General features: G+C 43.6%; 1 long non-coding RNA gene across 1 annotated transcript in view; it reads right to left on the bottom strand.

The window, feature by feature from the left end:
- Nucleotides 1–473: 473 nt before the first annotated feature.
- The window catches only part of LOC143764791 (uncharacterized), a 46,079-nt gene continuing 21,622 nt past the window's right edge, over nucleotides 474–24,930 (bottom strand). The window contains exon 4 of the long non-coding RNA XR_013213270.1: nucleotides 474–2,154. This is a non-coding gene — a long non-coding RNA (uncharacterized LOC143764791). The remainder of the gene's footprint in view (nucleotides 2,155–24,930) is intronic.

Genomic DNA, 24,930 nt, shown 5'->3' with positions numbered 1-24,930 from the left:
CAGTCCCACCATCCAGACCAGTATGAACATCCCTCCCCATACCAGTTTCCAACAACATCTTCTGCGCCTCCTCTCCCTGCCCACTACCACCAGCCTCATTCACCCGTCATGTCCCAACCCCCTTCTCCACCCCTCAACGCTTCAGCCTCCCAATCCTCCCAAACCATCAGCTACACCCCTCCATCATACCAAATTCCTAACCCAACTCACAGTTTCTTGTCCACCCATTCACTTGCTTTCTCCACCCCTTCACCAGTACCTATTGATCCTTCCCCACCACCACCACCACATTCCTCTCTCCACACTCCCATTGTCGAAGTGTCCCTATCTGACAGCCCCTCCAGCACTATCTCCACCCCGACGTATTCAAACCTCTAAGTTTTGGCGCAGCCAAATAAAGTTTATTTTTGTGTTGCCAAACAGAATTTTATTATTGTTTTGTTCAAAAAAGTTGTAATAAAACTGTGTTTTTAAAGCAAATTTGTATTTTATTTATAAGGTATAGTTAACACTTGGGTTAAAGATGGTTTTATTGGTAGAGGTAAAATACTTTGGGTAGAACACAAAGAGGTACACAGCTTGGGTAAAAGAAGGTAAAATACTTTGGGTAGAACCCAAAGAGGTACACAACTTGGTTAAAAGAAGGTAAAATACTTTGGGTAGAACACAAACAGGTACACAACTTGGGTAAAAGAAGGTAAAATACTTTGGGTAGAACACAAACAGGTACACAACTTGGGTAAAAGAAGGTAAAATACTTTGGGTAGAACCCAAAGAGGTACACAACTTGGGTAAAAGAAGGTAAAATACTTTGGGTAGAACCCAAAGAGGTACATAGCTTGGGTAAAAGAATGTAAAATACTTTGGGTAGAACCCAAAGAGGTACACAACTTGGGTAAAAGAAGGTAAAATACTTTGGGTAGAACACAAACAGGTACACAACTTGGGTAAAAGAAGGTAAAATACTTTGGGTAGAACACAAACAGGTACACAACTTGGGTAAAAGAAGGTAAAATACTTTGGGTAGAACACAAACAGGTAAACAACTTGGGTAAAAGAAGGTAAATACTTTGGATAGAACCCAAAGAGGTACACAGCTTGGGTAAAAGAAGGTAAAATACTTTGGGTAGAACCCAAAGAGGTACACAACTTGGTTAAAAGAAGGTAAAATACTTTGGGTAGAACACAAACAGGTACACAACTTGGGTAAAAGGAGGTCAAATACCGTTACAAGGTCAAAGACAAATTGTTCAAACTTTCTCTGGCAGGATGAGAAAGTTTGAACAATTTGTTTTCAATTCTTCCTTCCGGTGACATAAAATATTCTGCGAATTGATCCCTAATTTGGGAAACTGTCACAGAACTTCTATACGTTATGTTGCTATAATCTGCCAAGGTGGTTTCTTCAGAGTGGTCCTCAATGGAAATCTGTTCCTTGGAAATCACAAAATTGTGCAGGACAACACAAGCTTTCACCACCTCGTCAACAGTGTCTGTATTCAAGTTTATAGATTTCAGTAGAACTCTCCATTTGGCGGTCAAAATCCCAAAAGCGCACTCCACTATTCTCCGTGCACGTGTGAGGCGGTAGTTAAAAATTCTTTTAGTTTGGGTTAATCCACAACTGGGGTAGGGTTTCAGCAGATGTTCTGACAGCTGGAAGGCTTCATCCCCAACACAAACAAAAGGCATTGGTGGCCCAGAGGTTTGAGGCAGTGGTCTTGGGGGGAAAATTGAAAGGTGTTTCCATACAAATGATGCCCCATTGCCGACAGTTTTAAAACATGGGAATCATTAGAGCGGCCATATGCCCCAATATCCACCGCTACAAATTTGTAATCCGCATCGTCGATGGCCATCAGCACAATGGAAAAGTATTTTTTATAGTTAAAATATTCCGAGCCAGAACCAGCTGGTTTCACAATACGGATATGTTTTCCGTGCACCGCGCCCAAACAATTGGGAAACTGACACACTTGCTGGAATTTCTCGGCTACTTCCAACCAATTCTCCATTGTGGGATGTGGTATAAATTCATCGTGCAAAGAGTCCCACAGTGCACGTCAAGTGTGCTTTACAATTCCGGAGATGGTGGAAATTCCCAGTCTGAACTGGAAATATAGTGACGAAAGGGATTCTCCAGTAGCAAGGAATCTGTGAACAAAATCAAGGCAGAAATTACTACAAGATCAAATTACAATCAATTAACCCCTTCACCCCCAAGGGTGGTTTGCACGTTAATGACCGGACCAATTTTTACAATTCTTACCACTGTCCCTTTATGAGGTTATAACTCTGGAACGCTTCAACGGATCTTGGCGATTCTGACACTGTTTTCTCAAGACATATTGTACTTCATGATAGTGGTAAAATTTCTTCGATATAACTTGCGTTTATTTGTGAAAAAAACGAATATTTGGCGAAAATTTTGAAAATTTCGCAATTTTCCAACTTTGAATTTTTATGCCCTTAAATCACAGACATATGTCATGCAAAATACTTAATAAGTAACATTTCCCACATGTCTACTTTACATCAGCACAATTTTTGAACCAAAATTTTTTTTTGTGACGGAGTTATAAGGGTTAAAAGTTGACCAGCAATTTCTCATTTTTACAACACCATTTTTTTTAGGGACCACATCTCATTTGAAGTCATTTTGAGGGGTCTATATGATAGAAAATACCCAAGTGTGACACCATTCTAAAAACTGCACCCCTCAAGGTACTCAAAACCACTTTCAAGAAGTTTATTAACCCTTCAGGTGTTTCACAGGAATTTTTGGAATGTTTAAATAAAAATAAACATTTAACTTTTTTTCACACAAAATTTATTTCAGCTCCAATTTGTTTTATTTTACCAAGGGTAACAGGAGAAAATAGACCCCAAAATTTGTTGTACAATTTGTCCTGAGTACGCTGATACCCCATATGTGGGGGTAAACCACTGTTTGGGCGCATGGCAGAGCTCGGAAGGAAAGGAGCGCCATTTGACTTTTCAATGCAAAATTGACTGGAATTGAGATGGGACGCCATGTTGCATTTGGAGAGCCCCTGATGTGCCTAAACATTGAAACCCCCACAAGTGACACCATTTTGGAAAGTAGACCCCCTAAGGATCTTATCTAGATGTGTGGTGAGCACTTTGACCCAACAAGTGCTTCACAGAAGTTTATAATGCAGAGCCGTAAAAATAAAAAATCATATTTTTTCACAAAAATGATCTTTTTGCCCCCAATTTTTTATTTCCCCAAGGGTAAGAGAAGAAATTAGACCACAAAAGTTGTTGTGAAATTTGTCCTGAGTACGACGATACCCCATATGTGGGGGTAAACCACTGTTTGGGCGCATAGCAGAGCTCGGAAGGGAAGGAGCGCTATTTTACTTTTCAATGCAAAATTGACTGGAATTAAGATGGGATGCCATGTTGCGTTTGGAGAGCCCCTGATGTGCCTAAACATTAAAAAACCCCACAAGTGACACCATTTTGGAAAGTAGACCCCCTAAGGAACTTATCTAGATGTGTTTTGATAGCTTTGAACCCCCAAGTGTTTCACTACAGTTTATAACGCAGAGCCGTGAAAATAAAAATTCTTTTTTTTTTCACAAAAATGATTTTTAGCCCCCAGTTTTGTATTTTCACAAGGGTATCAGGATAAATTGGACCCCAAAAGTTGTTGATCAATTTGTCCTGAGTACGCTGATACCCCATATGTGGGGGGGAACCACTGTTTGGGCGCATGACAGAGCTCGGAAGGGAAGGAGCGCCATTTGGAATGCAGACTTAAATGGATTGGTCTGCAGGCGTCACGTTGCATTTGCAGAGCCCCTGATGTACCCAAACAGTACAAACCCCCCACAAGTGACCCCATATTGGAAACTAGACCCCCCAAGGAACTTATCTAGATGTATTGTGAGAACTTTGAACCCCCAAGTGTTTCACTACAGTTTACAACGCAGAGCCGTGAAAATAAAAAATCTTTTTTTCCCACAAAACTTATTTTTTGGCCCCCAGTTTTGTATTTTCCCAAGGGTAGCAGGATAAATTGGACCCCAAAAGATGATGTCCAATTTGTCCTGAGTACGCTGATACCCCATATGTTGGGGTAAACCCCTGTTTGGGCACACGGGAGAGCTCTGAAGGGAAGGAGCACTGTTTTCCTTTTTCAACGCAGAATTGGCTGGAATTCAGATCGGATGCCATGTCCCGTTTGGAGAGCCCCTGATGTGCCTAAACAGTGGAAACCCCCCAATTATAACTGAAACCCTAATCCAAACACACCCCTTACCCTAATCCCAACAGTAACCCTAACCACTCCTCTAACCCAGACACACCCAACCCTATTCCCAACCGTAAATGTAATCCAAACCCTAACCCTATCTTTAGCCCCAACCCTAACTGTAGCCCCAACCCTAGCCCCAACCCTAGCCCTAATCCTAACCCTAGCAATAACCCTAGCCCTATCACTAGCCCTAACACTAGCCGTAACACTAGCCCTAACCCTAGCCCTAACCCTAGCCCTAACCCTAGCCCCAACCCTAGCCCTAACCCTAGCCCTAACCCTAGCCCTAACCCTAACCCTAGCCCCAACCCTAGCCCTAACCCTAGCCCTAACCCTAGCCCTAACCCTAACCCTAGCCCTAACCCTAACCCTAGCCCTAACCCTTGCCCTAACCCTAACCCTAGCCCTAACTCTAGTCCTAACTCTAGCCCTAACCCTAACCCTAACCCTAATGGGAAAATGGAAATAAATACATTTTTTTATTTTTTTATTTTTCCCTAACTAAGGGGGTGATGAAGGGGGGTTTGATTTACTTTTATAGTGGGTTATTTAGCGGATTTTTATGATTGGCAGCTGTCACACACTGAAAGACGCTTTTCATTGCAAAAAATATTTTTTGCGTTACCACATTTTGAGAGCTGTAATTTTTCCATATTTGAGTCCACAGAGTCATGTGAGATCTTGTTTTTGCGGGACGATTTGATGTTTTTATTGGTAACATTTTCGGACACGTGACATTTTTTGATCGCTTTTTATTCCGATTTTTGTGAGGCAGAGTGATCAAAAATCAGCTATTCATGAATTTCTTTTGGGGGAGGCGTTTATACCATTCCGCGTTTGGTAAAATTGATAAAGCATTTTTATTCGTCGGGTCAGTACGATTACAGCGATATCTCATTTATATCATTTTTTTTATGTTTTGGCGCATTTATACGATAAAAACTATTTTATAGAAAAAATAATTATTTTGGTATCGCTTTATTCTCAGGACTATAACTTTTTAAATTTTTTGCTGATGATGCTGTATGGCAGCTCGTTTTTTGCGGGACAAGATGACGTTTTCAGCGGTACCATGGTTATTTATATCAGTCTTTTTGATCGCGTGTTATTCCACTTTTTGTTCGGCAGTATGATAATAAAGAGTTGTTTTTTGCCTCGTTTTTTTTTTTTTTTCCTTACGGTGTTTACTGAAGGGGTTAACTAGTGGGGCAGTTTTATAGGTTGGGTCATTACGGACGCGGCGATACTAAATATGTGTACTTTTATTGTTTTTTTTATTTTATTTAGCTAAAGAAATGTATTTATGGGAATAATATATATTTTTTTTCTTTATTTAGGATATTTTTTTTATTTTTTTTTTACACACATGTGGGGAATTTTTTTTAAACTTTTTTACTTTGTCCCGAGGGGGACATCACAGATCATTGATCTGGCAGTGTGCACAGCACTCTGCCAGATCTGCGATCTGCTGTGCAGGGCTGCAGGCTTACCAAGTGTCTGCTCTGAGCAGACACTCGGTAAGCCACCTCCCTCCCTGCAGGACCCGGATGCCGCGGCCATCTTGGATCCGGGACCTGCGGCGAGGAGGGAGGTAGGAGACCCTCGGAGCAACGCGATCACATCGCGTTGCTCCGGGGGTCTCAGGGAAGCCCGCAGGGAGCCCCCTCCCTGCGCGATGCTTCCCTATACCGCCGGTACACCGCGATCATGTTTGATCGCGGTGTGCCGGGGGTTAATGTGCCGGGGGCGGTCCGTGACTGCTCCTGGCACATAGTGCCGGATGTCAGCTGCGATATGCAGCTGACACCCGGCCGCGATCGGCCGCGCTCCCCCCGTGAGCGCGGCCGATCGCGTATGACGTACTATCCCGTCGGTGGTCATACGGGCCCACCCCACCTCGACGGGATAGTACGTCAGATGTCAGAAAGGGGTTAAAGTGTACTACAGGAGTACATACAATAAAAATGGCTTACTGAAGAGTGACCATCAGACGCTCAGCCAGTCAAATAGAGAATCGGCAATACGTATCACTCCTTCGGATGAGATGTTCAATTCGGTCCACCAATAGATCAAAGTTCTCCGCTTTTATCCGCACATATGAGAAAAATTTTTCTGGGTTTCCTCGTAGCTCCATGTGCAGTGTAGAAAACACACCACGTGTCATTCTCTGTGCGGTGATGGGGTGGATCCACAAACGGCGTCGGCGCAGACACATGATGCATTGTCTCTCTCGCTCCTTCTCCAGAACAATTGCTTTCAAGCGATTCGCCTCCACAATGAAATCTGTTGTGAATTCTGCTCTTGGGCTCCCTCCGGTGGTTGTTGGTGGTAGTGCAGTTGTCTTGGGGTTGTAATCCAGGGCAGGTGTTTCTGCTGATTGCAGCTCTATTAGGTATTTAGGTGTGCAGGATTCATGAGTCCGTGCCAGTTGTCCATTGTACTTGGAGGGATTGCATCTCTCTGGCTCCTCATGCCCTGCTGCCAATTCAGCTAAGATAAGTGTCTGGTTTTTTGTCTCTGTGCACACATGCAGTGTGCTTTGCAATTTAGTGCAATTCATTGTGTTTTTGTCCAGCTTAGACTTTGTTTGGATTTTTCAGTCATGCTGGATTCTCAGGAGATGCAGATATACTTTCTATGTCTTTAGTTAGATGTAGAATATTCGTATTATCTGCTGTGGATATTTTTAGGATTTTAATACTGACCGCTTAGAATTCTGTCCTATCCTTTTCTATTTAGCTAGAAGTGCCTCTTTTGCTAAATCCTGTTTTTCTGCCTGCGTGTGTTTTTCCTCTTATACTCACAGTCAATATTTGTGGGGGGCTGCCTATCCTTTGGGGTTCTGCTCTGAGGCAAGATAGAATTCCCATTTCCATCTATAGGGGTATTTAGTCTTCCGGCTGTGTCGAGGTGTCTAGGACGTGTTAGGTACATCCCACGGCTACTTCTAGTTGCGGTGTTAGTTTAGGGTTTGCGGTCAGTACAGGTACCACCTACTCCTGAGAAAGTCTCTCATGCGGCTCCAAGGTCACCGGATCATAACAGTACAACTGGCCAACAATGAGTTAAATGCATCTCAGAAGAAGGGAAGAAAGAGCCATTTTTTTTTCTGTAGCCTGCTTTGTCTTTTCTTCCCTCTTTTCCTCTGGGTGACTGAGGAGTCTTGTGCTAGCATGGATGTTCAGGGATTAGTTTCTCGTATAGACCAGCTTCCTGCTAGGGTACAGGGTATTTCTGATTATATTGTTCAGACTGCGTTTAGAGCCTAGGATTCCTACTCCTGATTTGTTTTTTGGGGACAGGTCCAAATTTTTGAGTTTTAAAAACAATTGTAAACTGTTTTTTGCTCTGAAGCCTCGTTCCTCTGGTGATCCCATTCAGCAGGTTAAAATTGTCATCTCCCTGCTGCGTGGCGACCCTCAGGATTGGGCATTTTCCCTGGAATCTGGGAATCCGGCCTTGCTTAATGTAGATGCCTTTTTTCAGGCTCTAGGATTATTATATGATGAACCAAATTCTGTGGATCAAGCGGAGAAGACCTTGTTGGCCCTGTCTCAGGGTCAAGAAGCGGCAGAATTGCTTTGTCAGAAATTTAGAAAATGGTCTGTGCTGACTAAATGGAATGAGGATGCTTTGGCGGCAATTTTCAGAAAGGGTCTTTCTGAATCTGTTAAAGATGTTATGGTGGGGTTTCCCACGCCTGTTGGTCTGAGTGAGTCTATGTCTCTGGCCATTCAGATTGATCGGCGCTTGCGGGAGTGCAGAACTGTTCGCGCTGTGGCGTTGTCCTCAGTGCAGATGCCTGAACCTATGCAGTGTGATAGGATTCTGTCTAGAACGGAACAACAAGGATTCAGATGTCAGAATAGGTTGTGTTTTTATTGTGGCGATGCTTCTCATGTCATTTCAGTCTGCCCAAAGCGTACAAAGAGAATCGCTAGTTCAGTTACCATCGGATCTGTACAACCTAAATTTCTGTTATCTGTGACCTTGATCTGCTCATTGTCGTCATTTTCTATCATGGCGTTTGTGGATTCAGGCGCCGCTTTGAACTTAATGGACTTTGAATTTGCCAGGCATTGTGGTTTCCCCTTGCAGTCTTTGAAGAACCCTATTCCTTTAAGGGGCATTGATGCTACACCTTTGGCTAAAAATAAACCCCAGTTTTGGACACAGGTGACCATGTGCATGGCGCCAGCCCATCAGGAAGATTGTCGTTTTCTGGTGTTGCATAATTTGCATGATGCTATTGTGCTGGGTTTTCCATGGTTGCAGATACATAATCCTGTGTTGGATTGGAAGTCTATGTCTGTGACTAGTTGGGGTTGTCAGGGGGTTCATAATGACATTCCTGTGATGTCAATCTCCTCTTCCTCCTCTTCTGAAGTTCCAGAGTTTTTGTCTGATTTTCAGGATGTATTCGATGAGCCCAAGTCCGGTTCCCTTCCACTGCATAGGGACTGTGATTGTGCTATTGACTTGATTCCAGGCTGTAAGTTTCCTAAGGGCCGACTTTTCAACCTGTCTGTGCCGGAACATACCGCCATGCGGAGTTATGTTAAGGAGTCTTTGGAGAAAGGGCATATTCGGCCATCTTCTTCACCGTTGGGAGCGGGATTTTTTTTTTTGCTAAGAAGGATGGCTCCTTGAAACCCTGTATTGATTATCGCCTCTTGAATAAGATCACGGTCAAGTTTCAATACCCTTTGCCTTTGATTTCCGATTTGTTTGCCAGGATTAAGGGGGCTAGTTGGTTTACTAAAATTGATCGGGGGGCATATAATCTTGTTCGTATTAAGCAGGGTGACGAATGGAAAACTGCGTTTAATACGCCCGAATGCCATTTTGAATACCTTGTGATGCCATTCGGGCTCTCTAATGCTCCATCTGTTTTTCAGTCCTTCATGCATGATATCTTCCGGAATTATCTTGATAAATTCATGATTGTATATTTGGATGACATCTTAATTTTTTCCGATGATTGGGATTCTCATGTGAAACAGGTCAGGATGGTATTTCAGATCCTTCGTGATAATGCTTTGTTTGTGAAGGGGTCTAAGTGTCTCTTTGGAGTGCAGAAGGTTTCTTTTTTGGGCTTCATTTTTTCTCCCTCATCTATAGAGATGGATCCGGTTAAGGTTCAGGCCATTCATGATTGGATTCAGCCCACATCTGTGAAGAGCCTTCAGAAATTTGTGGGCTTTGCTTATTTTTATCGCCGTTTCATTGCTAACTTCTCCAGTGTGGTTAAACCCCTGACCGATTTGACGAAGAAAGGCGCTGATGTAACAAATTGGTCCCCTGTGGCTGTCTCTGCCTTTCAGGAGCTTAAACGCCGATTTACTTCTGCCCCAGTGTTGCGTCAGCCAGATGTTTCTCTTCCGTTTCAGGTTGAGGTTGACGCTTCTGAGATTGGGGCAGGGGCCGTTTTGTCTCAGAGCAATTCTGATGGTTCCTTGATGAAACCGTGTGCCTTCTTTTCCCGTAAGTTTTCGCCTGCTGAACGCAATTATGATGTCGGCAATCGGGAGTTGTTGGCTATGAAGTGGGCGTTTGAGGAATGGCGACATTGGCTTGAGGGAGCCAAGCACCGTATTGTGGTCTTGACCAATCATAAAAATCTGATTTACCTCAAATCTGCCAAAAGGCTGAATCCTAGACAGGCTCGATGGTCCCTGTTTTTCTCCCGTTTTGATTTTGTGGTCTCGTATCTTCCGGGTTCTAAGAATGTTAAGGCTGATGCCCTCTCTAGGAGTTTTTTGCCTGATTCTCCTGAGGTATTTGAGCCGGTCGGCATTCTGAAGGAAGGGGTGGTCCTTTCTGCTATTTCCCCTGATTTGCGACGGGTTCTGCAGGAATTTCAAGCTGACAAACTTGACCGCTGTCTAGTGGGGAAACTGTTTGTTCCTGATAGATGGACTAGTAGAGTGATTTCTGAGGTTCATTGTTCTGTGTTGGCTGGCCATCCTGGTACTTTTGGTACCAGAGATTTGGTTGGTAGGTCCTTTTGGTGGCCTTCTTTGTCACGTGATGTGTGTTCTTTTGTGCAGTCCTGTGGGACTTGAGCGCGGGCCAAGCCTTGTTGTTCCCGTGCTAGTGGGTTGCTTTTGCCTTTGCCGGTCCCTGAGAGGTTCTGGACGCATATTTCTATGGATTTTATTTCAGATCTTCCGGTTTCCCAGAGGATGTCGGTTATCTGGGTGGTTTGTGACCGGTTTTCTAAGATGGTTCATTTGGTGCCTTTGCCTAAATTGCCTTCCTCTTCTGATTTGGTTCCGTTGTTTTTTCAGCATGTGGTTCGTTTGCACGGTATTCCGGAGAATATTGTGTCCGACAGAGGTTCCCAGTTGTTTCTAGGTTTTGGCGGGCCTTTTGTGCTAGGCTGGGCATTGATTTGTCTTTTTCTTCCGCATTTCATCCTCAGACAAATGGCCAGACCGAGCGAACTAATCAGACTTTGTAAACTTATTTGAGATGCTTTGTGTCTGCTGATCAGGATGATTGGGTGGCTTACTTGCCATTGGCCGAGTTTGCCCTTAATAATTGGGCTAGTTCGGCTACCTTGGTTTCGCCCTTCTTTTGGAATTTTGGTTTTCATCCTCATTTTTCTTCGGGGCAAGTTGAACCTTCTGATTGTCCTGGTGTGGATTCTGTGGTTGACAGGTTGCAGCAGATTTGGGCTCATGTGGTGGACAATTTGGTGTTGTCTCAGGAGGAGGCTCAGCGTTTTGCTAACCATCGTCGGTGTGTTGGTTCCCGGCTTCGGGTTGGGGATTTGGTCTGGTTGTCTTCCCGTCATGTTCCTATGAAGGTTTCTTCCCCTAAGTTTAAGCCTCGGTTTATTGGTCCTTATAGGGTTTCTGACATTATCAATCCGGTGTCTTTTCGTTTGGCCCTTCCGGCCTCTTTTGCCATCCATAATGTTTTCCATAGATCTTTATTGCGGAAATATGTGGTGCCCGTTGTTCCCTCGGTTGATCCTCCTGCTCCTGTGTTGGTTGATGGGGAGTTGGAGTATGTGGTTGAGAAGATTTTGGATTCTCGCTTTTCGAGGCGGAGGCTTCAGTACCTTGTCAAATGGAAGGGTTATGGCCAGGAGGATAATTCTTGGGTTTTTGCCTCTGATGTCCATGCTGCTGATTTGGTCCGTGCCTTTCATCTGGCTCGTCCTGATCGGCCTGGGGGCTCTGGTGAGGGTTCGGTGACCCCTCTTCAAGGGGGGGTACTGTTGTGAATTCTGCTCTTGGGCTCCCTCCAGTGGTTGTTGGTGGTAGTGCAGTTGTCTTGGGGTTGTAATCCAGGGCAGGTGTTTCTGCTGATTGCAGCTCTATTAGGTATTTAGGTGTGCAGGATCCATGAGTCCGTGCCAGTTGTCCATTGTACTTGGAGGGATTGCATCTCTCTCTGGCTCCTCATGCCCTGCTGCCAATTCAGCTAAGATACGTGTCTGTTTTTTTGTCTCTGTGCACACATGCAGTGTGCTTTGCAATTTAGTGCAATTCGTTGTGCTTTTGTCCAGCTTAGACTTTGTTTGGATTTTTCAGTCATGCTGGATTCTCAGGAGATGCAGATATACTTTCTATGTCTTTAGTTAGATGTAGAATATTCGTATTATCTGCTGTGGATATTTTTAGGATTTTAATACTGACCGCTTAGAATTCTGTCCTATCCTTTTCTATTTAGCTAGAAGTGCCTCTTTTGCTAAATCCTGTTTTTCTGCCTGCGTGTGTTTTTCCTCTTATACTCACAGTCAATATTTGTAGGGGGCTGTGTTGTGAACTCTGTTTTTGGGCTCCCTCTTGTGGTCACAAGTGGTACTGTGTGAGTGCTATCTTTGGGCTCCCTCTGGTTGCTCTTTTTGTCATTCTGCAGGTCTGTGGCTGGGATCAGCTGTCTCGTTATCTGCTAGTTGGTTTCCTATTTAGCTCACCTGGACTTTCAGTTGTTGCCTGCTGTCGATGTATTCAGTGCTATTTTGATCTCTCCTGACTACCTTCGTTATCAGTCTCTCCAAGAGAAGCTAAGTTTCTGTTTGTTCATTTTTTGATCATCAGTGTTCAATATGTTTCTTGGTTTATTATCTGTCCTTGTCCAGCTTGCTAATATGTGATTTCCTCGCTTGCTGGTAGCTCTAGAGGGCTGAGTTTCTCCCCTCACACCGTTAGTTGGTGTGGGGGTTCTTGAATTCTCAGCGTGGATATTTTGTATAGGGTTTTCTACTGACCGCACAGTTTCCTATCTGTCTTCTGCTATCTAGTACTAGCGGGCCTCATTTGCTGAATCTGTTTTCATTTCTACGTTTGTATTTTCCCCTTACCTCACCATTATTATTTGTTGGGGGCTTTCTATATCTTTGGGGTTATTTCTCTGAGGCAAGTGAGGTCTTACTTTCTATCTCTAGGGGTAGCTAGTTTCTCAGGCTGCGTCGTGACGTCTAGGAATTCAGGCACGTTCACCGGCTACCTTTAGTATTTTTGGTTAGGATCAGGATTGCGATCAGTCCAGTTACCACCTCCCTAGAGCTCGTTCTATGTTCAGTTACTTAGCTCGTCAGTTCTGTGATCCTCAGCCACTAAGGATCATAACAGTACAGCAGGCCAAAGAGTGTTTAATGCATCGCAGAAGTGGGATAAGAGAAGTCCTGAGTGCAATTTTTTTTTTCTCCCTTTGCCGCAGTCTGTCCAGCTTCTCTCATCCCCTTAATCTCTGGGTGGCTTTGAGTTCAGCTGCAGACATGGATATTCAGAGTCTGACTTCTAGTGTGGATCATCTTGCTGCAAGGGTGCAAAGCATTCAGGATTTTGTTGTTCACAGTCCTATGTCAGAGCCAAAAATACCTATTCCTGAGTTGTTTTCTGGAGATAGATCTAGGTTTCTGAATTTTAAGAATAATTGTAAATTATTTCTTTCCTTGAGACCTCGCTCCTCTGGTGACTCTGTTCAGCAAGTTAAAATTGTTATCTCCTTGTTACGTGGCGACCCTCAAGATTGGGCTTTCTCCCTGGCGCCAGGAGATCCTGCATTGCTGAATGTGGATGCGTTTTTTCTGGTGCTTGGACTGCTTTATGAGGAACCTAATCTTGAGAACCAGGCAGAAAAGGCTGTGCTGGCCCTATCTCAGGGACAGGATGAAGCAGAGGTGTATTCTCAAAAATTTCGGAAATGGTCGGTGCTTACTCAAAGGAATGAGTGTGCCCTGGCTGCAAATTTCAGAGAAGGTCTTTCTGAAGCCATTAAGAATGTTATGGTGGGGTTCCCACGCCTGCAAGTCTGAATGACTCAATGGCTTTGGCCATTCAGATTGATCGGCGTTTGCGGGAGCGCAAATCTGCGCACCATCTGGCGGTGTTTTCTGAACAGAGACCTGAGTCTATGCAATGTGACAGAATTCTGACCAGAATTGAGCGGCAAAGTCATAGACGTCAAAATGGGTTGTGCTTTTACTGTGGTGATTCTACTCATGTTATCTCAGCATGCTCTAAGCCCTTAAAAAAATTCGCTAAATCTGTCACCGTTGGTACTATACAGCCTAAATTCATTTTGTCTGTTACTTTAATTTGTTCTTTGTCATCCTACTCGGTTATGGCTTTTGTGGATTCAGGTGCTGCCCTGAATCTGATGGATTTGTCGTTTGCCAGGCGCTGTGGTTTGGTCCTGGAGCCTTTAAAATTCCCTATTCCACTGAGGGGAATTGATGCTACACCATTGGCTGAGAATAAGCCTCAGTATTGGACTCAAGTGACCATGTGCATGACTCCTGTACATCAGGAGGTGATTCGCTTTCTTGTGCTGTATAATTTGCATGATGTTGTCGTTTTGGGTCTGCCATGGTTGCAGGCCCATAATCCAGTTCTGGATTGGAAAGCTATGTCTGTGTCAAGTTGGGGTTGCCAGGGGATTCATGGCGATGCTCCTTTGGTGTCAATTGCTTCTTCCACTCCTTCTGAGGTCCCTGAGTTTTTGTCAGACTACCAGGATGTATTTGATGAGCCCAGATCCGGTGCCCTGCCTCCTCATAGGGATTGTGATTGTGCTATAAATTTGATTCCTGGTTGTAAGTTCCCTAAGGGACGACTTTTTAATTTGTCTGTACCAGAACATGCCGCTATGCGGAGTTATGTAAAGGTGTCTTTGGAGAAGGGACATATTCGGCCATCCTCATCCCCTCTTGGTGCAGGATTCTTTTTTGTGGCCAAGAAGGATGGTTCTCTGAGACCTTGTATAGATTATCGTCTTCTAAATAAAATCACGGTCAAATTTCAGTATCCTTTGCCATTATTGTCTGATCTGTTTGCTTGGATTAAGGGGTCCAGTTGGTTCACCAAGATAGATCTTCGTGGTGCGTATAACCTTGTGCGTATTAAGCAGGGGGATGAATGGAAAACAGCATTTAATACGCCCGAAGGCCATTTTGAGTACTTGGTGATGCCTTTTGGACTCTCTAATGCTCCTTCTGTGTTTCAGTCCTTCATGCATGACATCTTCCGAGAATATCTGGATAAATTTATGATTGTGTATCTGGATGACATTTTGGTCTTTTCTGAGGATTGGGAGTCCCATGTGAAGCAGGTCAGGATGGTATTTCAGGTCCCGCGTGCTAATGCCTTATTTGTGAAGGGCTCAAAATGTCTCTTCAGAGTACAGAAGGTTTCCTTTTTGGGTTTTATTTTTTCTCCTTCTACTATTGAGATGGACCCAGTCAAGGTCCAGGCTATTCATGACTGGACTCGGCCTACATCTGTTAAGAGTCTTCAGAAGTTCTTGGGTTTTGCTAATTTTTACCGTCGCTTCATTGCTAATTTTTCTGGCGTGGTTAAACCCTTGACGGATTTGACCAAGAAGGGTTCTGATGTGACTAATTGGTCTTCTGCGGCCGTGGAAGCCTTTCAGGAGCTGAAGCGCCGGTTTTCTTCAGCTCCAGTTTTATGTCAGCCTGATATCTCTCTTCCTTTTCAGGTCGAGGTTGATGCTTCTGAGATTGGAGCAGGGGCTGTTTTGTCACAGAGAAGCTCTGATTGCTCTGTGATGAAGCCTTGTGCTTTCTTTTCAAGAAAGTTTTCGCCTGCCGAGCGGAATTATGATGTTGGTAATTGGGAGTTGTTGGCTATGAAGTGGGCATTTGAGGAGTGGCGACATTGGCTCGAGGGAGCTAAGCATCGTGTGGTGGTCTTGACTGATCACAAAAATCTGATCTATCTCGAGTCTGCCAAGCGGCTGAATCCTAGACAGGCTCGTTAGTCGTTGTTTCTCTCCCGTTTCGATTTCGTGGTCTCGTACCTGCCTGGTTCGAAGAACGTGAAGGCTGATGCTCTTTCTAGGAGTTTTGTGCCTGACTCTCCGGGAGTTTCAGAGCCGGCTGGTATCCTCAGAGAGGGAGTGATTTTGTCTGCCATTTCCCCAGATTTGCGACGAGTGCTGCAGGAATTTCAGGCGGATAGACCTGACCGTTGTCCACCAGAGAGACTGTTTGTCCCAGATAGATGGACCAGCAGAGTTATTTCCGAGGTTCATTCTTCGGTGTTGGCAGGTCATCCTGGGATTTTTGGTATCAGAGATTTGGTGGCTAGATCCTTCTGGTGGCCTTCCTTGTCGCGGGATGTGCGTTCCTTTGTGCAGTCCTGTGGGATTTGTGCTCGGGCTAAGCCTTGCTGTTCTCGTGCCAGCGATTTGCTTTTGCCTTTTCCTGTCCCAAAGAGGCCTTGGACGCACATTTCCATGGATTTTATTTTGGATCTTCCAGTCTCTCAGAGAATGTCTGTCATCTGGGTGGTGTGTGATCGTTTTTCTAAAATGGTCCATTTGGTACCGTTGCCTAAGTTGCCTTCCTCCTCCGATTTGGTTCCTCTGTTTTTTCAGAATGTGGTTCGCTTGCACGGCATCCCTGAAAATATTGTGTCTGACAGAGGATCCCAGTTTGTGTCCAGATTTTGGCGGATCTTTTGTGCTAAGATGGGCATTGATTTGTCTTTTTCGTCTGCCTTCCATCCTCAGACAAATGGCCAAACCGAGCGAACTAATCAGACCTTGGAAACTTATTTAAGATGTTTTGTTTCTGCTGATCAGGATGATTGGGTTACTTTTTTGCCATTGGCCGAGTTTGCCCTTAATAATCGGGCTAGTTCTGCTACTTTGGTTTCGCCTTTTTTTTGTAATTCTGGCTTTTATCCTCGTTTTTCCTCGGGTCAGGTGGAGCCGTCTGACTGTCCTGGGGTGGATTCTGTGGTGGATAGGTTGCAGCAGATTTGGAACCATGTGGTGGACAATTTGAAGTTGTCACAGGAGAAGGCTCAGCACTTTGCCAACCGCCGTCGCGGTGTGGGTCCCCGACTTCGTGTTGGGGATTTGGTATGTCTTCTCGGTATGTTCCTATGAAGGTCTCCTCTCCTAAGTTCAAGCCTCGCTTCATCGGTCCTTATAAGATTTTGGAAATCCTTAACCCTGTGTCATTTCGTTTGGACCTCCCAGCGTCGTTTGCCATTCATAATGTGTTCCATAGGTCTTTGTTGCGGAGGTATGTGGTGCCTGTGGTTCCTTCTGTTGAGCCCCCTGCTCCGGTGCTGGTTGAGGGCGAATTGGAGTACGTGGTGGAGAAGATCTTGGATTCGCATATTTCTAGACGGAGGCTTCAGTATTTGGTTAAGTGGAAGGGCTATGGTCAGGAGGATAATTCCTGGGTTGTCGCCTCTGATGTTCATGCGGCCGATTTGGTTCATGCCTTCCATGTTGCTCATCCTGATCACCCTGGGGGTTTTGATGAGGGTTCGGTGACCCCTCCTCAAGGGGGGGGTACTGTTGTGAACTCTGTTTTTGGGCTCCCTCTTGTGGTCACAAGTGGTACTGTATGAGTGCTATCTTTGGGCTCCCTCTGGTGGCTCTTTTTTGTCATTTTGCAGGTCTGTGGCTGGGATCAGCTGTCTCGTTATCTGCTAGTTGGTTTCCTATTTAGCTCACCTGGACTTTCAGTTGTTGCCTGCTGTCGATGTATTCAGTGCTATTTTGATCTCTCCTGACTACCTTCGTTATCAGTCTCTCCAAGAGAAGCTAAGTTTCTGTTTGTTCATTTTTTGATCATCAGTGTTCAATATGTTTCTTGGTTTATTATCTGTCCTTGTCCAGCTTGCTAATATGTGATTTCCTCGCTTGCTGGTAGCTCTAGAGGGCTGAGTTTCTCCCCTCACACCGTTAGTTGGTGTGGGGGTTCTTGAATTCTCAGCGTGGATATTTTGTATAGGGTTTTCTACTGACCGCACAGTTTCCTATCTGTCTTCTGCTATCTAGTACTAGCGGGCCTCATTTGCTGAATCTGTTTTCATTTCTACGTTTGTATTTTCCCCTTACCTCACCGTTATTATTTGTTGGGGGCTTTCTATATCTTTGGGGTTATTTCTCTGAGGCAAGTGAGGTCTTACTTTCTATCTCTAGGGGTAGCTAGTTTCTCAGGCTGCGTCGTGACGTCTAGGAATTCAGGCACGTTCACCGGCTACCTTTAGTGTTTTTGGTTAGGATCAGGATTGCGGTCAGTCCAGTTACCAACTCCCTAGAGCTCATTCTATGTTCAGTTACTTAGCTCGTCAGTTCTGTGATCCTCAGCCACTAAGGATCATAACAGGGCTGCCTATCCTTTGGGGTTCTGCTCTGAGGCAAGATAGAATTCCCATTTCCATCTATAGGGGTATTTAGTCCACCGGCTGTGTCGAGGTGTCTAGGACGTGTTAGGTACATCCCACGGCTACTTCTAGTTGTGGTGTTAGTTTAGGGTTTGCGGTCAGTACAGGTACCACCTACTCCTGAGAAAGTCTCTCATGCGGCTCCAAGGTCACCGGATCATAACAGAAATCCACGTTGTTCTGCAGAATCTTCGCAATAACGACATCCATCTCTCTCCAAACACTTGCTCCTCTCCAACCTGTGACTGATGGGCTGTAGGAAGACTGTATATATAGTTTTGAGGGGGCCAATCACATTTTGGAGCCTCCCAGGTGTGTTCTTAAAAACCGGATCCATAAAAAACCGGATGGAAAACCGGACGAAATGGATGCCAACCGGATGGGACGGATCCGGTTTTTCGCCGGATCCGGACATTGGATCCGGCTGAAAACCGGATCCGTCCCATCCGGTTTTCACAAATTACGCCAGATCCGGCGCTGCGGCGCAACGCCGGAATCGGCATGCGGTGAAAAAACTGATGTGTTAAACTAGCCTTAGCAGTAGCCTAAACAAGTCAGTGGTGGTCTAGCCAGGAGCCACACAGGCAAAGACAGCTAGGTGAAGCTACAGTAGGTGTGCATCATTATTTATTGTTTTTAACCTCTTTCTAACTAATCAATTTATTATGATTTTAGGTCAGAAGATGTAGGATAAAATGAATGTTACTGTAGAAAGATTTAATAAACCTTTCTGCAATCCAGTTCACATGCATTTCTAGAAATTCAAAAGTATTGGTATAAACCTTTACAAATAGATCTAATCTGAAGAAGAACAAGAAGATGAATCTTTGTGTGTTGAATGTTCAATGCAAGTACCACCATCTGCTTTTCTGGATTTTCGGTTTCCATAGCTGGTAGCTGTTTGTTTAGTACTGATTTGGTGAAACAGGATAGAAAGTCCCAGTAGAAGTATCATGTAAAAACCTGTGCCTCATTCAGCTGTGCTGTCAGAGCATGTCTGCACACTAGCAGCTCATTGGTCCCATGGTAGGGTTTTACCAAGAATTGAAAGGTCGGAGCTCCGGCATCAGCAGGATTCAGCACTCTTGGGGAGGATCACAGGCTTGCAAAAATCAGAAGTCTGCCAGCAGATCCACTGAGAGAGTGCGGGCTTGTGAACACAAGGAAGATTAATCACCAATCCACCTCTTCAGGCTAATGACTCTACTTATGTTGTACATGTTGAGGTGGAAAACTTAACCCGTTTTCTCCACAGTGTTGACCGATGCAAAAATAAAAGAGAATATATATTTATGTACATATATTATATGTGATGTATCAATGTCATGTCTTAAAGCACATGATTTAAAAAAAAGAAAAAAAAGAATGTAATCATTGTCAAATGAACAAGGTCCCAAAAACCAAAGAAATATATCAATTTGTTCCATTTTGGATTGTCACATTTCTGTGTGTAATATAATTTATGCATTCAGAATGATACATTATTGTTTAGTGACAACAATTCTTTTATTTACGTATGTCTATCAATATAACAACAAATTCTGAAGTATTGCAGATTTATTTGACTTTTGCTGGTTCTGGGTTGTAGCCAAGTAGGCTATATTGAACTGGAGAAGAATCTGATTCAGAGGCATAGCTAGGGTTTTGGTTCAACGAGGAGAGACTTCTGAGTGGCCCCTAATCAGGTAATGGAGAAAGCAGAAAAATCCAGCTCACAGATTAAATCCAAAAAAGTGCACTTTATTATCCAAGGTACATGAAGCAAAGATTAAAATTGTATGTTAACAAAGAAGAGAATACAGACATCTTTTTCTTCTGTGATTTTGCCTAACCAGGTAACCTTGATTACAACTGGGTGACGCACCCTAAGGGCTCATTCCCATATGTGAGAAAAAAAACTGTCCGATTTCTGAAGCGAAAAAACAGATGAATGCTATGCGACTGCCATGTAAGTACAATACGATTTTCACACCTAGCATCCGATTTACATCCGAGTGCATTGAGATTGCTATCCGATTGCAATGCGAGTTTAACTTGAGCTCTTACATACAGCAGTTCTCTGTATATAAAAACTCATGTTAAAATCGCATTGTAATACACAACTGTACACTTCCTTTTAAAACCAAATATTCTTCAAAACATATATATATCTATATATATATATATATATATATATATATTAGATGGAGGCCCGATGCGAGGGTGGTAATATCATGATGGGGGCAGGCATGCGGTGCTATTGTTGCCTAATGGCATCCTGTGATAATCTAATGACTTTTGCATCAGGGGACTCATGTGCTTGACGCCTATGCATATATACATTGTTTTTGTCCCAGCGATGCTGTTGCTCTTCAAGAGTCTCATTTGCCCTTTGTTGTCTTCGATGTTGTGCCTTTGCTGCTTTCCTATCGTTGTCACACTTTTTATGAGGAGCCATGTTGTCGTTGATATTTGCTTTTTAAAGGGGTTTTCCCACGAACAAAAGTTAATTTTAAAAATTGTGTCTGACCGTGTACCGAACATACCACAGCTCCTGGGCAGGGGAGGAAGCAAAAGACAATACTGACATTAAAGCAGGTGATAGCAGAGGATACATTTTGTGAGGTAAAATATTTTTAAAAAACAGTCAGTGAAATATTTTACCTCACAAAATGAATCCACTGTGATTGTTACGGAACTGCAACACAGAACTAGGATAAAAGGGGGAAAACTGAACCTGCACTGAGACTAGGCTGATACCCTACAATGTAGTGGGCGACCCATTCCTTGCGAATAGACCCACTGATGATCCTAGGTTAATCTCAGTGAAGACCTATAGATAGGGGGAAAGAGGTCCCTGAAAGATCTAAGGACTGGGTATAAAAACAGGTCACCTCCTAATACAAAACACAGAGATGGCTGCAGAAACCAACTGAAAACAGAAACTAAAGATAGCAGAACCAGAGATCCCAGAACTGCACAATATCAAAACACAGAAAGCTATCAAAGCACTTAGCCAGAACTCTAGCGGATTAATACTGTTTTCCAGCAAGGAATGGGATGCAGGTACTGGAAAATAAAGGGTGATACAATCACCTGACCCAAGGCAACCCAGCACCAGTGGAAAAAGACCAGCAGCCAGAAAACCACAACAAGATGGCGGATGGTCAAAAACAAAACAGATTCTAACAGTGATCACCTGCTGTAATGTCAGTATTGTCTTTTGCTTCCTCCCCTGCCCAGGAGATGGAATATGCTCCGTACATGGTCAGACACACTCACCCCTGTGTCTGACCGTGTACAGCACATACCACAGCTCCTAGCAAAAGCAAAAGACAATACTGACATTACAGCAGGAGATCGCAGAGGATACATTTTGTGAGGTAAAGTATTTTTAAAAAACAGTCAGTGAAATATTTTACCTCACAAAATGAATCCACTGTGATCCCCTGCTGTAATGTCAGTATTGTCTTTTGCTTCCTCCCCTGCCCAGGAGATGTGGTATGCTCCATACACGGTCAGACACAGTCAATTCTTAAAATGAACTTTTATCATGGGAAAACCGCTTTAATGTGACGGGCTTCCTCTGCCTGTAGACACATCGTGCATCTGCCGCTGGGATCAGCCGAATGATTCACTGCACCTGCGCGTAATTCGTGCAGGCGCAGTAAATCAGACCGCCGCAATCTTTGTGCATACAGATAGCAGCGGTCACATTAAAACTGCACATGCACTCCTCCTGTACAAAGATGGCTGCAGTCAGTGAATCATTTGGCTGATCCCAGCGGCAGCGTGTTCGCGACTATGTTCTCCTGGTGGTACCGTGCAAGAGGCTGTGTGTGAGAGTGTGTGGTGCATACGGCATATTGAGTGCGTGTGTGTGAGTGTCAGTGTGTGTGATGCGACGGTGTTCCGCTGGTGGTACCGTGCAATAGGTTGGTACCAGCAGCAGTTTCTATATTGAGACACCCATCACTTGGGTGTCCCAATATGGTGGTTAGTGAACTTCCTCCTCTTGGAATTCTGGGATACGGTGACATATTGACAGAACAGGAAATTAAAACATTACAATGCAAATATATATATGTATTAGTTGATTTATTGTTTTAATTTTATTACAGGAGATTTGAGGGCGTCACATGGATTAGCAGAAACAATAGAATGGTCAAACTGTGTTTAGTGTTTTATTTCATTAAAAGACTTTATTCTGGCTGTGTCTTTATTTAACCCTTTAAGAACTATAGGATTAGTAATGAATAGGTGTCTTATTGACACATCTCCATTACTAAGCCGGCTTGATGTCACCTTACAATACAAAGGTGACATCAGCCACACAACTATTACCCCACTTGCCACCGCTATAGGGAAAGTGGGAAGAGCGAGGCTAAGTGCCAGAATTTTTAAAATTATTAGATTTGCGCACAGGAACCCAGATGAAAACAGTGTTGAATCCCTAAATAACGAAAAAACACACTAAATGAAATTTAAATAGAAGAAATATGTTTACTCGGGATATATATTGAAGAGTTGTATAATATACATAAGAGGAGGGTAGTAAAATATATAAAATATACACTATGGAGACAACAGTATCCTGTATGATTCGATTGCAATATGCCCCAAAAGCCAAGAAAATTGCATTGACGATGCTATGAGAATAGTAACATATAGCGCTAACCACCTGTGGAAAAATTGAGCAGTAAGGGTTAATGCACTGTGTGATCGAGTATCTGGTGGGTTATTGCAGCCACCTGAAATAGTAACATATAGTGCTAACCACATGTGGAAAAAATGAGCAGTAAGGGTATGTGCACACGTCAGGATTTCTTGCAGAAATTTCCTGAAGAAAACCGGAAATTTTCTGCAAGAAATCCGCATTTTTTTTTTTGCCTTTTTTTTTCATTTTTTTAGCATTTTGCAAGCGTAATTAGCTTGCAGAATGCTAAAGTTTTTCAAGTGATCTGTAGCATCGCTTGGAAAACTGACTGACAGGTTGGTCACACTTGTCAAACATAGTGTTTGACAAGTGTGACCAACTTTTTACTATAGATGCTGCTTATGCGATATCCTCAGCGGCGTCCGTTCCTATAGATGGTGTGGTTCAGGACCTTCGATGACGTCGCGGTCACGTGAGCGGTCACATGACCGGTCTCGCGACCAATCACAAGACAGCGACGTCATCGCAGGTCCTGAACCACACCATCTTTAGGAACCGAAGCGGCAGCATGCAGCGGTGAGAGGCGGGAACACTCCGGGGGCCATCGAAGGTGAGTATATGACTATTTTTTATTTTAATTCTTTTTTTTTGACCAATTATATGGTGCCCAGTCCGTGGAGGAGAGTCTCCTCTCCTCCACCCTGGGTACCAACCGCATATAATCTGCTTACTTCCCGCATGGTGTGCACAGCCCCGTGCGGAAAGTAAGCAGATCAATGCACTCCTAGGTGTGCGGAATCCCCGCAATTCCGCATTTTTAATGAACATGTTGATATTTTTTAGCGTTTTTTTCGCGTTTTTATCACGTTTTTATAGCGAAAAAATGCGAAAAAAACGCGAAAAATACTGAACGTGTGCACATGGCCTCAGGGTTAATGCGCTGTGTGATCAAATATCTGGTGGGTTATTGCAACCACCTGAAATGAAGCCTGCAAAGTTATTATACTGCGAGCCTGTAAGGTAAAAAATAGAACGATAAAGAAGTAACAAGTTGTACAGAGAAAAAAAAAAGGAGTCCGATTAGAGTCTATTAGAGAGGGTTTAACCTCTGATGTTAGGTGACTTTCCCGGTTCTTGATCCAGATGGATAGCTGTCACTTACCAAATTGGCTAATAAACATACCAAAAAGTCAATTTATGAGATTGCACCGGAATTGCTCAAATCCACAACAATTTGATAAAGAAGCTGAAGCATTAACCGCAAAATTTTTACAAAAGGGCTATGATGTAAGTTCATTGAAGGCATCAAAAGACCATGTTGCCAGTATACCACGCCAAGAGCTTCTGAAAGAAAAATCACTGGCAAAAAAATAAGGAAACAACAGATTTTGTCCCAATTATAGTACAATACAATTCAAATATTAACATCTTCAGGAAATTAGTTAGTAAACATTGGGGGACTCTTCAGGATGATAAAATTCTGGGAGCCCTTATCCCTGAACACCCACGCTTTATTTTTAAAAAAGCACGTAATCCGGGTAATCTAATTGCACCTACGGTACAAAATCCTAAAGCCCATAAAACAGAAACATTTTTTGAAAGAACTCTAAGAGGATTTTTTCCCTGTCGTAAGTGCACTATGTGTAAACAAACACATACCTGTAAAAAAAGTGTAATAACAAAAGATGGAAAAAACTACACCATCAAGCACTTTATCACATGTACCACAGAGGGGGTCATTTACATTATACAATGTCCCTGTAATAAATTATATGTCGGCCGCACGAAACGCCCACTGAAAGTGAGAATTGGCGAACACATTCTCAACATTAAACAAAAATTCCTTGGTCATCCACTTTCTAAACACTTTGTGGAGCAACACAATAGTGATATACACTCCATGGCAATTACAGGTTTTGAAAAAGTGCCACCACCATGGAGAAATGGGAATTATATAGCAGCCATGTCCCATGTGGAAACAAAGTGGATCTTTACTTTAGACACCATTATTCCTAAGGGACTAAATAGTGAAATTTAACTATTTGGTTTTTTGTAACAAAAAAAAAAGTGGAGGAGGGAGGAAGGAAGAGGGAAAAGAGAAAGGAGAAAAAAAACAGAAAAAAAAACTGATCATGACTTCCCCTTTAAAAGGACCATTAGTGCACACAGGACCATCCCTGATGAAGGAAAGCGTACTTTCCGAAACGCGTAGGAATTGAATGGTCCTTGTTGCACCCTGTATCAGATGAGCAGGCAAGCACACAGCGGCTCCACGTGGTTGATGACGTCACGCCAGGTCCTGCCCTGACCATCGCACACAGCACAGCGAGGCAGTAACCGGCAGC

This window comes from Ranitomeya variabilis, chromosome 4 (assembly GCF_051348905.1).
Source record: "Ranitomeya variabilis isolate aRanVar5 chromosome 4, aRanVar5.hap1, whole genome shotgun sequence".
Classification (NCBI taxonomy): domain Eukaryota; kingdom Metazoa; phylum Chordata; class Amphibia; order Anura; family Dendrobatidae; genus Ranitomeya; species Ranitomeya variabilis.
This window is presented reverse-complemented; position numbering and strand designations above follow the sequence as displayed.